Source organism: Hemitrygon akajei, chromosome 21, assembly GCF_048418815.1.
Source record: "Hemitrygon akajei chromosome 21, sHemAka1.3, whole genome shotgun sequence".
In the NCBI taxonomy this organism is placed as follows: domain Eukaryota; kingdom Metazoa; phylum Chordata; class Chondrichthyes; order Myliobatiformes; family Dasyatidae; genus Hemitrygon; species Hemitrygon akajei.
In genome coordinates this window covers 65610918-65629017 of record NC_133144.1, presented here as the reverse complement: position 1 = coordinate 65629017, position 18100 = coordinate 65610918, and positions in this window count along the sequence as shown.

Sequence of the window (18100 nt, the reverse complement as noted above, 5' to 3'; positions counted from 1 at the left end):
GGCTCTCCTAGTCCGTGCCGAACTCTTAATCTCACCTAGTCCCACCTACCCGCACTCAGCCCATAACCCTCCACTCCTTTCCTGTCCATATACCTATCCAATTTTACCTTAAATGACTCAACTGAACTGGCCTCTACTACTTCTACAGGAAGCTCATTCCACACAGCTATCACTCTCTGAGTAAAGAAATACCCCCTCGTGTTTCCCTTAAACTTTTGCCCCCTAACTCTCAAATCATGTCCTCTCGTTTGAATCTCCCCTACTCTCAATGGAAACAGCCTACTCACGTCAACTCTATCTATCCCTCTCAACATTTTAATTACCTCGATCAAATCCCCCCTCAACCTTCTACGCTCCAATGAATAGAGACCTAACTTGTTCAACCTCTCTCTGTAACTTAAGTGCTGAAACCCAGGTAACATCCTAGTAAATCGTCTCTGCACTCTCTCTAATTTATTGATATCTTTCCTATAATTCGGTGACCAGAACTGTACACAATATTCCAAATTTGGCCTTACCAATGCCTTGTACAATTTTAACATTACATCCCAACTTCTGTACTCAATGCTCTGATTTATAAAGGCCAGCGTTCCAAAAGCCTTCTTCACCACCCTATCTACATGAGACTCCACCTTCAGGGAACTATGCACTGTTATTCCTAGATCTCTCTGTTCCACTGCATTCCTCAATGCCTACCATTTACCCTGTATGTTCTATTTGGATTATTCCTGCCAAAATGTAGAACCTCACACTTCTCAGCATTAAACTCCATCTGCCAATGTTCAGCCCATTCTTCTAACCGGCATAAATCTCCCTGCAAGCTTTGAAAACCCACCTCATTATCCACAACACCTCCTACCTTAGTATCATCGGCATACTTACTAATCCAATTTACCACCCCATCATCCAGATCATTTATGTATATTACAAACAACATTGGGCCCAAAACAGATCCCTGAGGCACCCCGCTAGTCACCGGCCTCCATCCCGATAAACAATTATCCACCACTACTCTCTGGCATCTCCCATCTAGCCACTGTTGAATCCATTTTATTACTCCAGCATTAATACCTAACGACTGAACCTTCTTAACTAACCTTCCATGTGGAACTTTGTCAAAGGCCTTGCTGAAGTCCATATAGACTACATCCACTGCCTTACCCTCGTCAACATTCCTCGTAACTACTTCAAAAAATTAGGGTTAGGGTTAGTAAGTTGTGGGCTGCCCATCCTTGGGCCACTGTTCCCTCTAAACTGTGCAGCCATGCAGTAACTGAAATGCTCCCACGCACATAGCCTTTGTTGCTGTGCAGCTGGAATTCTCTTTTATATAATGCTATTATAATTTTGAAATCTATGTTAATATACTGTACTATGAAATTCCCTGTAATTAATTGTGTTAATTAATATAATCCATATATTTTCTAAATAATAAACATACCATAACTTTTACTTTGAAACTTGTTAGAGCTTCAACATATTTACGTTGTCAGTGTTTCAAGTTACAAATTGTAACAATAAACACAGAATGGAAATCGGTATCTCATTGTTAATAAACTATTGGCCACTCAAGCTGACGCCATCTAGTCATTTTATTTTTGCCATTGTGCCTGTCAGTTGTTTTGACTGCCTGATATTGTTTATTGTGTTGTGAGTTGTGGTTTGTGTTTGATATGAAAAATTCTATTTTCTGATTTTTTTTTGGTAAGTAATCTTTCAAAAATATAACGAAATAAGAATTTTTAATTAAAATATTGTTAGAACAACAAAAAGAAGTTAAAGTGATGCACAGTTCTCAGGCAGTGTAAACGTTTCCTGCTCAGTGCAATGGTTGGTCTGTGCAGCTGTAAAAAATAATTAGAGAGAAGGTTACTGCAGAGGGTGTTGGTATTTGATGCAAGTGATGCATTTCACTGTATATTTCAATGTACATGTGGCAAATAGAGCTAATCTTTCTCTTAATAAGTTACACTGTGAGGTCAAGAATCCATCTTATCATACCCGGGAACCGATTAATCGTCTTACATCAGCAGAGTAGGAGCTTGGTGGTATGTGCTTTCTGCATTTGAAACATAATCCTTTATTGTCTCTCATTCAAATTCCTGGCAACTGTCATTATCGATACATTGAAGTGGGACAAGCACGTTATGTTCATCACTAGGAAAATCCATTAGAGATTCACTTTCTACTCCTGGATAGGAAACTTAACATTTCAGGGCATATCCTGATGAATTTTGAGTCAGCCACCATTGAGAGTACTGTGATCACCTCTATCACCGTTTGATTTCCTGCCGCCTCCTCCCCCTCCAAATCCAGGTTGAAGTGAATGGTCCACTCAGCGGATGTCATTGGTTGTCGACTACCAATATTAAAACACTTCTTCATTGCCCAACAGAAGAAAGGAGTTGAAAAAAAAGTTACTGCTGACCCCACCCACCCTAGCAGCCACCTATTCACCAAATTACCATCAGGGAGACACTACAAGTCCATCACCGTCAGGACTACACATCATCTCTGAAGCTCCTTTCCTGTAGCTATCCAGCTTCTCAACAAAACCCCCTCAGGTGTGATACCCTGACTGTCCCTGCACAACATCCGTGAAATGGTCTCTCCTGCTCTCCGTGTTCTGTGATGCTTCACTAATCTATTGGAGTTTTTCGAGGATGTAACCAGGAAGTTAGACAAGGGAGATCCAGTGGATGTAGTGTACCTCGATTTTCAGAAGGCATTTGATAAGGTCCCACATAGGAGATTGGTGGGTAAAATCAGAGCTCATGGCATTGGGGGGAAGATATTGACATGGATAGAAAACTGGTTGGTAGATAGAAAGCAAAGGGTAATGGTGAATGGGTGTTTCTCGGAATGGCAGGTGGTGACTAGTGGGGTGCCACAGGGCTCGGTATTGGGACCACAGCTGTTTACGATTTACATTAATGATTTAGATGAAGGCATTGAGAATAACATCAGCAAATTTGCTGATGATACTAAGCTGGGTGGCAGTGTGACATGTGATGAGGATGTTAGGAGAATTCAGGGTGACTTGGATAGGCTGAGTGAGTGGGCAGATACTTGGCAGATGACGTTTAATGTGAATAAGTGTGAGGTTATCCACTTTGGGAGTAAGAACAGGAAGGCAGATTATTATCTGAACGGTGTAGAGTTAGGTAAGGGAGAAATACAAAGAGATCTAGGAGTCCTTGTTCATCAGTCACTGAAGGTGAATGAGCAAGTGCAGCAGGCAGTGAAGAAGGCTAATGGAATGTTGGCCTTTATTACAAAGGGAATTGAGTACAAGAGCAAGGAAATCCTCTTGCATTTGTACAGGGCCCTGGTGAGACCACACCTGGAGTATTGTGTACAGTTTTGGTCTCCAGGGTTAAAGAAGGACATCCTGGCTGTAGAGGAAGTGCAGCGTAGATTCACAAGGTTAATTCCTGGGATGTCAGGACTGTCTTACGCAAGAGGTTAGAGAGACTGGGCTTGTACACGCTGGAATTAAGGAGATTGAGAGGGGATCTGATTGCAACATATAAGATTATTAAGGGATTGGACAAGATAGAGGCAGGAAATATGTTCCAGATGCTGGGAGAGTCCAGTACCAGAGGGCATGGTTTGAGAATAAGGGGTAGGTCATTTAGGACAGAGTTAAGGAAAAACTTCTTCTCCCAGAGAGTTGTGGGGGTCTGGAATGCACTGCCTCGGAAGGCAGTGGAGGCCAATTCTCTGGATGCTTTCAAGAAGGAGCTAGATAGGTATCTTATGGATAGGGGAATTAAGGGATATGGGGACAAGGCAGGAACCGGGTATTAGATAGATAGATAGATAGATACTTTATTCATCCCCATGGGGAAATTCAACTTTTTTTCCAATGTCCCAAACACTTGTTGTAGCAAAACTAATTACATACAATACTTAACTCAGTAAAAAATATGATATGCATCTAAATCACTATCTCAAAAAGCATTAATAATAGCTTTTAAAAAGTTCTTAAGTCCTGGCGGTAGAATTGTAAAGCCTAATGGCATTGGGGAGTATTGACCTCTTCATCCTGTCTGAGGAGCATTGCATCGATAGTAACCTGTCGCTGAAACTGCTTCTCTGTCTCTGGATGGTGCTATGTAGAGGATGTTCAGAGTTATTCATAATTGACCGTAGCCTACTCAGCGCCCTTCGCTCAGCTACCAATGTTAAACTCTCCAGTACTTTGCCCACAACAGAGCCCGCCTTCCTTACCAGCTTATTAAGATGTGAGGCGTCCCTCTTCTTAATGCTTCCTCCCCAACACGCCACCACAAAGAAGAGGGCGCTCTCCACAACTGACCTATAGAACATCTTCAGCATCTCACTACAGACATTGAATGACGCCAACCTTCTAAGGAAGTACAGTCGACTCTGTGCCTTCCTGCACAAGGCATCTGTGTTGGCAGTCCAGTCTAGCTTCTCGTCTAACTGTACTCCCAGATACTTGTAGGTCTTAACCTGCTCCACACATTCTCCATTAATGATCACTGGCTCCGTATGAGGCCTAGATCTCCTAAAGTCCACCACCATCTCCTTGGTCTTGGTGATATTGAGACGCAGGTAGTTTGAGTTGCACCATATCACAAAGATGGTGATCGGTTGGAGCTATTGATAGTAGATGATCAGCCATGATCTCAAAATGGCGGTGCAGGCTCGAAGGGCCGAATGGTCTACTTCTGTACCTATTGTCTATAATTATTGAGTCTGTTCATATTTATTTAAGTTTGATTATTGAAGTTTGCTCATGTGACCATTCTGCTAATTGATAGATAGATAGATAGATACTTTATTCATCCCCATGGGGAAATTCAACTTTTTTCCAATGTCCCATACACTTGTTGTAGCAAAACTAATTACATACAATACTTAACTCAGTAAAAAAATTGTTGATTCCTCGTGGCTGTTTGCACTATTGTCTTATAAATTGTTGGTTGTTATTGAGTTATGTTTTGTATTGCTTGGCACTGAACCACAATTCTGGTATGTTTCACACTCTGGCAATAAAGTGTTTGATTTTCACAAAGTTACATAACCTCCTTTTCAGTCTCTCTGCCTTTTTCCCTTCTCCCCCTTTAAAACTTCTTTAATCTCCAGTTTTTTTTCTTCCGATTCCTGACTGACATCTTCTTCCTGGAAGCTATAGAATCCCACAAGCATCTTCTATTTCAGATTTCCAACATCTGCTGTATTTTGCTTTGTAACAATCACCAGTGGTTATTTTTGCCCACGTTAACCTGTATTTATAACTCCCTGCACTGTTCTGATTTCACTTCCCCTGACAGTTTTGGGGTCTATTTTCATACCAATCTTCATATGAAGACTGAGTTAACAACAGCTCAGGGGGTTAATGTCCTCATTAACTTAAGTTCATCTTATAAGATATTAAGGACAAAAATAATTAAAGATAAACTGCTTGTAATTGAATCCTTAAGCTGTTGGCTCTGGTATGTGAAACGAGTTCATTTTGTTTCACAGCAGAGCTGAAACTAGACTTGACTTGGATTATGAAGAAGTTCAGATACGGTGCCTATAAAAAGTATTCACCCCCTTCAAAGTTTTCATGTTTTATTGTTTTACAACATTGAATCACAATGAATTTAATTTGCCTTTATTTTTGACACTGATCAAAAAAACTCTTTCATGTCAAAGAGAAAACAGAACTCTACAAAGAGATCTAAATTAATTATGAATATAAAACACAAAATAATTGATTGCATAAGTATTCACCTCCTTTAACATGACACACCAAATCATCACTGCTGCTGTCAATTGGTTTCAGAAGTCACATAATTAGTTAAATGGAGATCACCTGTGTGCAGTCAAGATGTTTCAATTAATTGATTAATACACCTGTGTGGAAGGTTCAACTGTGGGTGAGTCAGTACCCTGGTAAAAACTACACCATGAAAACAAAAGAACACTCCAACCAACTCGCAAAAAGGTTATTGAAAAGCACGTGTCAGGAGATGGATACAAGAACATTTCCGAGTCACTGAATATCCCTTGGAGAAAAGTTAAGTCAATCAGCAAGAAATGGAAAGAATATGGCACAATGGTGTATCTGCCTAGATCAGGCCGTCCCCAAAATCTGAGTGACCTTGCAAGAACAGGACTAGTGAGGGAGACCACCAAGAGACCTACGACAAACCTGGAGGAGTTACAAGCTTCAGTGGCTGAGATGGGACAGATCACACATACAACAACTGTTACCTCGATGCTTCACCAGTCGCTATTTTATGGGAGTGTGGCAAAGAGAAAGCCGCTGTTGAAAAAATTCACACGAAATCTCAGCTAGAGTTTGCCAGAAGGCACGTGGAAGACTCTGAAGTTAGCTAGAAGAAGGTTCAATGGTCTGATGGCACCAAAATTGAGCTTTTAGGCCATCAGACTACACGCTATGTTTGGCATCAGCCAATCACCACACATCGTCCCTACTGTGAAGCGTGGCAGCAGCTGCATCATGCTGTGGGGATGCTTCACAGCAGCAGGCCCTGGAAGGCTCGTGAAGGGAGAGGGTAAAATGAATGCAGCAAAATACAGGGAAGATTTTGTCCAGCAAGACAATGACCCCTAGCAGAAAGCCAAAGTTACACAAGAATGCTTAAAAACAACAAAGTTAATGGCTTGGAGCAGCCAAGTCAGAGTCCAGACCTCAATCCTATTGAGAATTTGTGGCTGGACTTGAAAGGTTCACTCATAATCACCATGTAGTCTGACTGAGCTTGAGAAGTTTTATAAAGAAGAATGGGGGAAAACTGCAGTGTCCAGATGTGCAAAGCTGATGGAGACCTGTCCACACAGACTCAAGACTGTAATTGCTGCCAAAGGTGCATCTACTAAATAGGAAATACTGACTTCAAGGAGATGAATAATTATGCAATCAATTATTTTGCATTTAATAATTGTAACAAATTTAGGCCAATTTGTAGAAATTTGTTTTCACTTTTACTTGGAAGAGTCTTTTCCGTTGATCAGTGTCAAAAAAGCCATTGTGATTCAAAGTTGTAAAGCAATAAAACATGAAAACTTCCAAGGAGGGAGAATGCTTTTTATAGGCACTGTATGACACATTTTTCCATTGATTTTAAAAATCCTTCAAATACCTTAGCACCCTTGCTCTGTCCACAAAAGGAAGGATTCCCCGGTGACCACTCGTTTTTAATTCCAATCCCTATCCTCATCATGTCATGTCAGTCCATTGCCTCCTCTACTTCCACAGGGAGCCAGTATCACTTTGGAGGAGCAATACCTCCTATTCCATCTGGGTAGCCTCCAACCTGACAGCCTGAAAATCCATTTCTCCAACTTCCCCTCTCCCCCTTCTCTCCTCCTGCATTCCCTATTCTGGTTCTCCTCCTTCCACTGGTGCCCTTCCTCCTTCCCGTTCTCCCATGGTTCACTTTCTTCTCCCATCAGACTCCTGCTTCAGTGATTTACTATTTCCACCTATCACCTCCCTGCTTCTCACTTCATTCCCCCTCACCTGACATCACCTTTCACCTTTAACTTGAAATCCTTCCCCCTTCCCCACCTTCTTATTCTGGTAACAACACACACAAAATGCTGGTGGAACACAGCAGGCCAGGCAGCATCTATAGGGAGAAGCGCTGTCGACTAGTCCTGACGAAGGGTCTCGTCCCGAAACGTCGACAGCGCTTCTCCCTATAGATGCTGCCTGGCCTGCTGTGTTCCACCAGCATTTTGTGTGTGTTGTTGTTTGAATTTCCAGCATCTGCAGATTTCCTCGTGTTTGTTCTTATTCTGGTGTCTCCCCCTTCCTTTCCAGTCCTGATGAAGGATCTCAGCCTGAAATGTTGACTGTTTATTCATTTCCATGGATGCTGCCGGACTTGCTGAGTTCCTCCAGCATTTTGTGTGTTAAAATTCTTTTGCGTTCTTCTCCCACACTTTCATTCCGTTGCCTCTTAAAGCATCGATTTGCTTCTCTTCAAAGTGGCAGAACACCATGAAGAAGAGATTAAAGACTTAAAGATTCAGTACTGTACATCGAAATGCATTGTTGTGCCAGATTGGTTTATTATTGTCACACGTACTGAGGTACAGAGAAAAACGAGCCTTGCGTTCTGTTCATACAGATCAGAACATTACACAGTGCAAGAGAAAATCTGCAGATGCAGGAAATCAAAGCAACACACACAAGATGCTGGAGGAACTCAGCAAGCCAGGCAGCATCCATGGAAAAAAGTAAACAGTTGACATTCCGGCTGAGAGCCTTTATCAGAACAGGTGAAGGTTCTTGGCCTGAAACATCGACTGTTTACTCTTTTCTATAGGTGCTTCCTGGTCTGATGAGTTCCTCCAGTATTTTGTGTGTGTTGCATTCACAGTGTGTTGAGGTAAAGCAATAACAGAATGCAGAATGAAGTGAGGAGCATCTTCTTCCACCTGTTCCATTGGGAAGGCAGGGGATGGGGTGAGAGGGATAATAAATTAGCCATGTTTTGTTTGGCAGCATTCACATATGGCTGAATGACGGAGCAGATTCGATGGGCCAAATGGCCTAATTCTGCTCCTGTCTTACGGTCTAACAAATGAAGCAGCTTATGTCTGACTGTAGCAACACCTGATAACTGACAAGCAAGGGTGGACTAGTGGAAAGTAACACTAGTTACTTGAAATTTATTTGTCACTTGTACATCACAACATACAGAGAAATGCATTGATTATGTTAACAACCAACACACCCAAGGCTATGCTGGGGGCAGCCTGCAAGTGTCATCACATATTCTGGCACCAATGTAACATTCCCATGATGCTCAACAGAGCAACACAGATCACAACAGCAACAAAACAACAACAACAAAAACAGGCTGCATTGCATGCTCTCACCCATGCACATACTCAGTCCTTTCAGCCCGGGTCAGGCCTCCAGCCTCCAGCAGACACCAGGCTTCAGCCTCCCCAGAGGACTTGCAAACTCATCTCTGGCCAATGGGCCTCAGCTTTGGGCTTCCAATTCACCCCCTGCCATCTGTGGTACCAAACTCTCAGGCAACGGTCACCCCCAGCAAGAGGGAGTCTAACCAACACTAAATCCCCACCATCAACATCCTGAGGTTACCAGTCACCATGACAACTGAGGCACCCACATTAATATCTCAGCTCCACAGATGCTGCCTGACTTATCGAGCTCCTCCTACATCTCACCTTTGCCATTTCTGACACCCCACTGATTAGCTTTGTAATATCATCAGTGCTTATTTGTGATATACTTAAGCCTGTATTCATATCTCCTCTCAGAGCTTTGATTTGACTTCCCTTAATGGTAATTGGTCCATTTTCCCTCTACATCTGAATTATCAATTTGTAATGGTTTCAGAGGGAAATACCATATTGACTCCGATATATCTCAGTACCTTGTAAACCCTGCAGGAATTGACTCACCGACTGGTTCTCCACATTCTTCCCATCATCTGCAAGACACGAGTCAGGAATGTGATCAAACACTCTCCACTTGCCAGGTCAACTGTAGCTCTAACACTTTAAGGTAGCTCAGGCAGCCTCCAACCTGATGCTACAAACATCAATTTCAAAGTAAATTTATTATCAAGGTACATAAATGTCCTCACGTACAACCCTGAGATTCATTTTCTTGAGGGCACATTCAATAAATCCATAATAGAATAATAACCATAGCAGAATCGATGAAAGACCATTTGTCTTTTGTGCAAACAGTACGCAAAATACAACAGTGTGCAAATAAAAAAAGAAAGAATAATAAATAAATAAACAATAAATATCGAGAACATGAGATGAAAAGTCCTTGAAAGTGAGCCCATATGTTGTGGGAACATTTCAATGATGGGGCAAATGAAGCTGAGTGAAGTTATCCCTTTGGTTCACGACCCTGATGGTTGAGGGATAATAGCTGTTCCTGTTCTTCATCTTCCAGTAATTTTTCCCCTCCTCCTTCCCTCTTCATCAAATCCCCACTCTGGCCTCTTCTTTCTTCTCCTCACCTGCTCTGGTGCCCTTCTCCTTCCATTTCTCCCATGATCCACTATCTTCTCCTATCATATTTCTTCTTCTCCAGCCCTTTAATTTTTCCACCTATCACCTCCCAGTTTCTTATTTCATCCCTCTCCCCCAACTACCTGTCGTCACCTATCACCTTCTTCTTCTTCTCCTTCTTACCCCCCCCCCCCCACCTTTTATTCTGGCTTCTTTCCAGTCCTGATGAAGGGTTTCAGCCCAAAACATCAAAACCCCTCCATAGATGCTGCCTGACCTGCTGAGTTCCACCAGCACTTCGTGTGTACTTCCAGCATCTGCAGAATCTCTTGTGTTTAGTTTAGCATTACCCAGGATAAAATTACCTGTCCCATCCTCCCGATCATCACCAGCCGCAGTTTGCACAGTAACACACCTGTACTGCCACAGTATCGTAGCTTCAGTGACTTGAATTGTTTAGCTGTAAACATGCTCATGTTTGAAAGACAATTAAACTTGAATTCTGACATCCATATGGAATTTGAAATCAGAATTGAAATTGGTTTATTATTGTGGTGTGTACTGAGTTACAGCGAAAAGCTTATCTTGCATAATGTTTATACAGATCAAACCATTACACAGTGGATTGAGGTAGTACAAGGTAAAACAATAACAGAGTGCAGAATAAAGTGTAACAGCTACAGAGAAAGAGTTGTATGGGTAAACAATAAAGAACAAGATCATAACGAAGTAGATTGTGAGCCAAGAGTTCTTTCTGAACCCGATGGCCAAGTGTCATGGTCTTATGGTCCTCAGTACATGTTCTCTGTAAGTCCTACCCTGGTTTGTCCTCCCAAAGTACAAAACCTCAAGCTTGTCTGTTTTAAATTCCATCTGCCACTTCTCAGCCCAATTTTCCAGCTGGGCCAGATCCCACTGCAAGCTTTGATAGCTTTCCTCATTGTCTACTATGATATCAATGACAAACAACATTAATATCGATGACAAACAACAATGGACCCAACACCAGTCCCTGCGACACATAGGTCCCTCGTCAGAGAGGCAATGGAACTCCAGGAATTGGGTATCATCTAATTTACAAGTACGTATACAATAATGTAACTCCAGGAAATGTACCTAGCACCCTCACTCTTTAACCCTGCAATTGCAATCACAATCAGAGCAGAATTATCCCAGCAACTAACTGATATTTGTGGTTGTCAAGAGTGTAATTGTAACTGGCCACCCGAAAGCTCTGGAACAATACCACAAGAGATCCTTTCGAAAGATTTTGAGGATCAGATGGAAGGACAGACACACTAACACCAGTGTATTGGAGGAAGCCAACATGAAGCACCTCCAACATAAAGCAACACCAACTCCGAAGGATGGGTTATGTCATCCAGATGTCTATCTCATGTCTCCCGAAACAGGCCCTTTACTCCCAGTTGAAGGAAGGTCAGTGAGCCCTTGGTGGGAAAAGGAAACGCCTCAAAGATAACATCAAAATCAGCCTGAAGAAATTCAATGTCACATCTAAAAACTGGGAGACATTGCACTCAATAGATACACCTGGAGGAAATCTGTCCAAGAGGGAACTGCAACATCCACTGTGTTGCAGAGAACAAGCTGCAGCTGTGAAAGGAGAGACTGAACAACCAAAAGACCCGACCACCACCCACACCTACTCTTGTCCACACCGCACCAGAATACGTGGATCCTGGATTGGCCTCTACAGTCACCTGAGGACCCCGAATAGACAACCCTCTGGAGAAAATTATACTTGACTTGAGTGATCGCACCACCAGTACTGTAACTAATGCCCTTCCCTTGGACAACATTGGTGGCGTGGAGAGGGGAGACTTGCAGCTTGGGCAACTGCCGGTCTTCCTTAAAAAAACCTTGCCCAGGCTTGCGTCCTGGAAACTTTCCAAGGTGCAAATCCATGGTCTATCGAGACTAACGGAGGCCTACACACACAGTACTGTAAATTCCAAATAAGGTTCACAATCAACTCCAAAGTTTTAAAACCCTGAAGAACATGTATCTTTATGGTAAAAGAAATGTACTTTAAGTTGATTTAATGTGCACATAATTAGCTTTGCTTTTCTGGGACAAATGAAATTTATTGTATAGATGACACATTATCTATTTAATAGAATTGTTATGATAAATACAAAAATTCTATTCCAAAATATTATATTTAAGTTACATACACTCTGGTCAATTTATTAGTTACACCTGTACACCTGCTCATTAATGCAAATATTTAATCATTCAATCATGTGGCAGCAACTCAATGCATGAAAGCATGCAGACGTGGTCAAGAGGTTCAGTTGTTGTTCAGACCAAACGTCAGGATGAGGAGGAAATGTGACTTTGACCGTGGAATGATTGTAGTGCCAGATGGGGTGGTTTGAATAGTTCAGAAATTGCTGATTCCCGAAGATTATTTATTTATTTATCTATTTATTGATTGATTGATTTAATTATTTGGATACACCGTGGAACAGGCCTTTCTGCACCTTCAAGCTGTGCCAGCGAGCAACCCTTGAGTTAACCAGTGCCTAATCACAGGATAATTTACAATCAACAAGCTGTAGACTGTGGGAGAAAACCCGAGCACCTGGGGAAATGCACGCAGGTGCAGGGAGAACGTACAAGCTCCTCACAGACCGTGGTAGAAACTGAAGACGGGTCGCTGGTACTGTAAGACCACGCTATGTTACCGCGCTGCCCCAACAGTCTCTAGAGTTTACAGAGAATGGTACAAAAAGATCCAGTGAGCGGCAGTTCTGTGGGCAAAAACACTGGTCAATGAGAGAGGTCAGAGGAGAATGGCCAGACTGGTTCAAAAAGGTGACAGTAACTCCAATAACCACATGTTACAACATGTGGTGTGGAGAAGAGCGTCTCTGAACGCACAACACATCCATCCTGAAAGTGGATGAGTTTCAGCAACAGACGACCACGGAATACATGTAGTGGCCACTTTGCTAGGAATAGGAGGCAGCTAATAAAGTGGCCATGGAGTGTAATTCTAACTTGCCTTTAAATCATGTGCTTGTAGCACCACATCCCCCACCTTGTCCTTTCTAAAGACTTCAGCACAAAACTCTCACCTGGTACTCAAGTTCAATAACAAGTGAGGCAGCACTGTTGGAGGTATCATCTTTCAGAAATGCTATTATCTTTCCTGTAATACCATGGGCTCTTGCCTTGTTTAGCAGCCCTCATGTGAGACACCTTGTCAAAGGTCTTCTGAAAATCCAAATAAACAACATGCACTGACTCTCCTTTGACTATCTTGCATCCTGCCTGTTATTTTTTCAAAAACTCCAAGCAATTTGCCAGGAAAGATTTCCCCTTAAGGAAACCATACTCTCTTTGGCCTATTTTATCATGTGCCTTCAAGTATCCTGCAAACTCGTTCTACAATCTGACAGCATGAATATCGATTTTTCTAACTTATGATCATTTCTTCCCGACCCATTCTCTTTTTCCATTTCCCAGTCTTCTTACCCTTTTACCCCTTCTCCTCACTTGCACATCACCTCCATCTGATATGCCTTCACTCCTCCCTTCCTTTCTCCCATGGTCCACTCTCTTCTCTTATCAAATTCCTTCTTCTTCAGCCCCTTACTTCATCTACCTACCTCCTCCCAGTCTCTTTCTTCATCCCCCCCTCCCACCTTCCCCCTCACTTGTCTTCACCTATCAGCTCCCTGCTTCTGCTCCTACCCTGCACACCCCATCTTCTTTCCTTCGCAGTCCTGATGAAGGGGCTTGGCCCAAAACATTGACCGGTTATGCTGCCTGACCTGCTGAGTTCCTCCAGCATTTTGTCTGTGTTGCTCTAGATTTCCAGCATCAGCAGAATCTCATAAACACAAGGAAGTCTGCAGATGCTGGAAATCCAGAACATCACACGCAGAATGCTGGAGAAACTCAGCAGGTCAGGGAGCATCTATGGAAATGGACACACTGTTAATGTTTTGGGGCAGGACCCTTCATCAGGACTGGAATGGAAGAGGAGCTCAGCCCCAAATGTTGACTGTTTATTTGCCTCCATAGATGCTGCCCAACCCACTGAGTTCCTGCAGCATGTTGTGTATGTTGCTCTGGATTTCCAGTATCTGCAGACTTTCTTGTGTGTTTACATAATATATAATTGCCCATTTACCCTTTGCTTTCCAAATATAGGTTTGTATTGTCAGGGAAATAGAGTCATTACACTCAGCCTTCTCATCTAATTACTGGAATGAACTGTAAACATGAAAATCAATGTAGAGAGGCACCTTCCCATAGCACTGACTGACACAGTTCCCTCAATCAATATTTCCACAAGCTGGTCATTAGTCCATTTCCGTTGCTGTCTGTTTTGACTTGCTTGTGTTTCCCACTTCTCTAAAGGCATTTCATTGGTTTTCCTCACCACCAGGTTCAGGAACAGTTACTACCCTTCAACTATTAGGCCCCTGAACCAACGTGGATGACTTCACTCACCTCAATACTTTCAAGGATTCTACAATTCATCTTCTCAGAACTATCTATCTATATGTATGTATGTATGTATGTATGTATGTATGTATGTATGTATGTATGTATGTATGTATGTATGTATGTATTTATTTATTTGCACAATTAGTCTTCACTTGCACATTTGTTATTTGTCAGCTCTTGGTTGCATAGTTTTTCATAAATTCTGTTGTATTTCTTTATTTTCCTGTAAATGCCTACAAGAAAATTAATCTCAAGGTAGGATACAGCAACATATATGTACTTTGATAATCAATACTCTTTGATTTTTGACTTTAAGACTCATGGGGTATCCTGAAAGGGAAGTGAAATCCATTGTGGAAATGGAGCGATCTTTCATTCTGCATCGGGTCAACTGATCAGAAAAGTTATGTCAACAAAACTGGAAATATTTCTGATGAAAAATGATCTTACATTATTTGTCTCTGTTATGTGATAGAGAAATTGAAACAGATTGAGCCCAGTGATTACTATTATTGTTAAAATGTACAACCTATGTTGAAGTGAAACCTGAAAGATATTAATGACAGTGTTCAAAGTTCAAAGTAGATTTATTGTCAAAGTATGTATATATCACCAAACTCTACCTTGAGACTCCTCCCATCAGTCCCACCAGCCCTATGGAGGCACCTTCACCAACAGCAGATGCACATGCCAACCCATCACCATCTTCTCAATCACAACTAGGAATAGCCAATATATGTTTGCTTTCAAAGTTCAAAGTAAATGTATTATCAAATATGTATATGTCACCATATAACACCCTGAGATTCATTTTCTTGCAGGCATTTACAGTAGAGCAAAGAAATACAATAGAATCAGTGAAAAGTTACACACAGAGACTGGCAAGCAACCAATGTGCAAAAGCAGACAAATTCTGCAAATACAAAAAATGTAAATAAATAATGCTGAGAACATGAGTTGTAGAGTCCTTCAAAGTGAGTCCATAGGTTGTGGAATCAATTCAGAGTTGAGCTGAGTGAAGTTATCCACACTGTTTCAGGAGTCTGATGGTTGAGGGGTAATAACTGTTCCTGAACTTGGTGGTGTGGGGTCAAAAGTGCTATGCTAACACAGTTGTTGAAGGAATAAGTGTACCAGTTATACAATGCATATCATAATGTTTCATTCAGACTTCAAGTTCTAATCTCTTTGTAATACTAATGAAATTTCAGTTAGTGTAGCAAGTGACTCGGGTACAATTCAGCTGCTGTCTGTAAGGAGTTTGTACCTTCTCCCGTCTGTGTGGGTTTCTTCTGGGTGCTCTGGTTTCCTCCCACATTCCAAAGACATATGGGTTAGGAGGTTAATTGGCCACATGGGTATAATTAGTCTGCAAAGGCCTGTTACCATACTGTACCTCTAAATTCATAAACTAACAAAATAAACTATTCTTAGATTGCAAAACTACCTCCACAACCCTTATATTCAATCATTTATCATCCTTGCATTTAGATAAACTGACATTTGGTCTGTATTGGACAGCACTGGACCAATGAATTCTCAGCACTCATTTCCGGCATTGAGCAGGATGCCTTCACCAATACATGACCGGTTCCATGTTAATACCATTCCTATAATATCATGGGCTCTTACCTTCTTTAGCATCTTGTCAAAGACCTTCTGAAAATACAAGTAAACCAAATCTACTGACTCTCCTTTGTCTATCCTACATCCTGTCTGTTATTTTCTCAAAGAATTCCAAAAGATTTACCAGGAAATATTTCCACTTAAGGAGAGCATGCTGACTTCAATCTATTTTATCATGTGCCTCCAGCTATCATGGAACCGCATCCTTCAATCTGATGGCGTGCACATCGATTTGTCTAACTTAAGATAATTTCTTCCACATTCTGCTTACCCTTTTATCCATTCTCTTCTCTTCACATGCCTATCACCTCCCCTTTGTGCCCCTCTCCTTCCCTTTCTCCCATGGCCAACTCTCCACTCCTATTAGATTCCTTCTTCCTTAGCTCTTTAGCTCTTCCACCTATCATCTCCCAGCTTCTTACTTCATCTCCCCTCCCTCACCAACCTTCCTCTCATCTGGCCTCAAATATCACCTGCCAGCTTGTTCCCCTCCCCGCCCCCCGAACTTCCTACTCAGGCTTCTTCTGCCTTCCTCTCCAGTCCTGATGAAGACACTCAGCCCAATACGTCAGCTCTCTATTCCTCTCCATAATACTGCCAGACACATGGAAGCCAATTCATTGGCTATATTTAAAGTGATAGTTGATAGATTTGAGATTTGTTAGTGTGTCAAAGGTTATTAGAAGGCAGGAGAATGAGGGTTGAGAGGAGTAATAAATCGGCCATGATGGAATGATGGAGCAGAGATGATGGGCCTAATTCCACTCCTATATCTTTTGATCTTATGCTGAGTTGCCCAGCATTTTGTGTGTATCACTCCAGATTTCTGGCATCCTCCACCCTGGACCAAGTTTGGCGCTGATCACAAAATGACCCCCGCTGTCCTGTCTATTGGAGTAAAATAGGTCAAAGACAAATCGCACAAGTACGTGTATGCACGAGTGCAATGAAAAATAGTCTCAGCCCAAAACATCAGCTGTTTATTCCCTCCATAGATGCTGCCTGACCTGTTGAGTTCCTCCAGCATTTTGTGTGTGTTGCTCTGGATTTCCATCATGTGCAAAATCTCTTGTGTTTAGCATCATATACAGTGCCATGCAAAAGTTTGGGCACCCCTGGTCAAAATTTCTGTTACTGTGAATAGCTAAGTGAGTAAAAGATGACCTGATTTCCAAAAGGCATAAAGTTAAAGATGACACATTTCTTTAACATTTTGAGCAAGATTACTTTTTTATTTCCATCTTTTACAGTTTCAAAATAACAACAAAGGAAAAGGGCCCGAAGCAAAATTTTGAGCACGCTGCATGGTCAGTACTTAGTAACACCCCCTTTTGCAAGTATCACAGTTTGTAAATGCTTTCTGTAGCCAGCTAAGAGTCTTTCAATTCTCGTTTGGGGGATTTTTGCCCATTCTTCCTTGCAAAAGACTTCTAGTTCTGTGAGATTCTTGGGCCATCTTGCATGCACTGCTCTTTTGAGGTCTATCCACAGATCTTCGATGATGTTTAGGTTGGGGGACTGTGAGGGCCATGGCAAAACCTTCAGCTTGTGCCTCTTGAGGTAGTCCATTGTGGATTTTGAGGTGTGTTTAGGATCAGTATCCTGTTGTAGAAGCCATCCTCTTTTCATCTTCAGCTTTTTTTTACAGTCGGTGTGATGTTTGCTTCCAGAATTTGCTGGTATTTAATTGAATTCATTCTTCCCTCTACCAGTGAAATGTTCCTCATGCCACTGGCTACAACACAAGCCCAAAGCATGATCGATCCACCCCATGCTTAACTGTCGGAGAGGTGTTCTTTTCACGAAATTCTGCACCCTTTTTTCTCCAAACATACCTTTGCTCATTGCAGCCAAAAAGTTCTATTTTAACTTCATCAGTCCACAGGACTTGTTTCCAAAATGCATCAGGCTTGTTTAGATATTTCTTTGCAAACTTCTGATGCTGAATTTTGTGGTAATGTGGTGAACTACATATACCTGTCTGGACACGCCCCCTGCT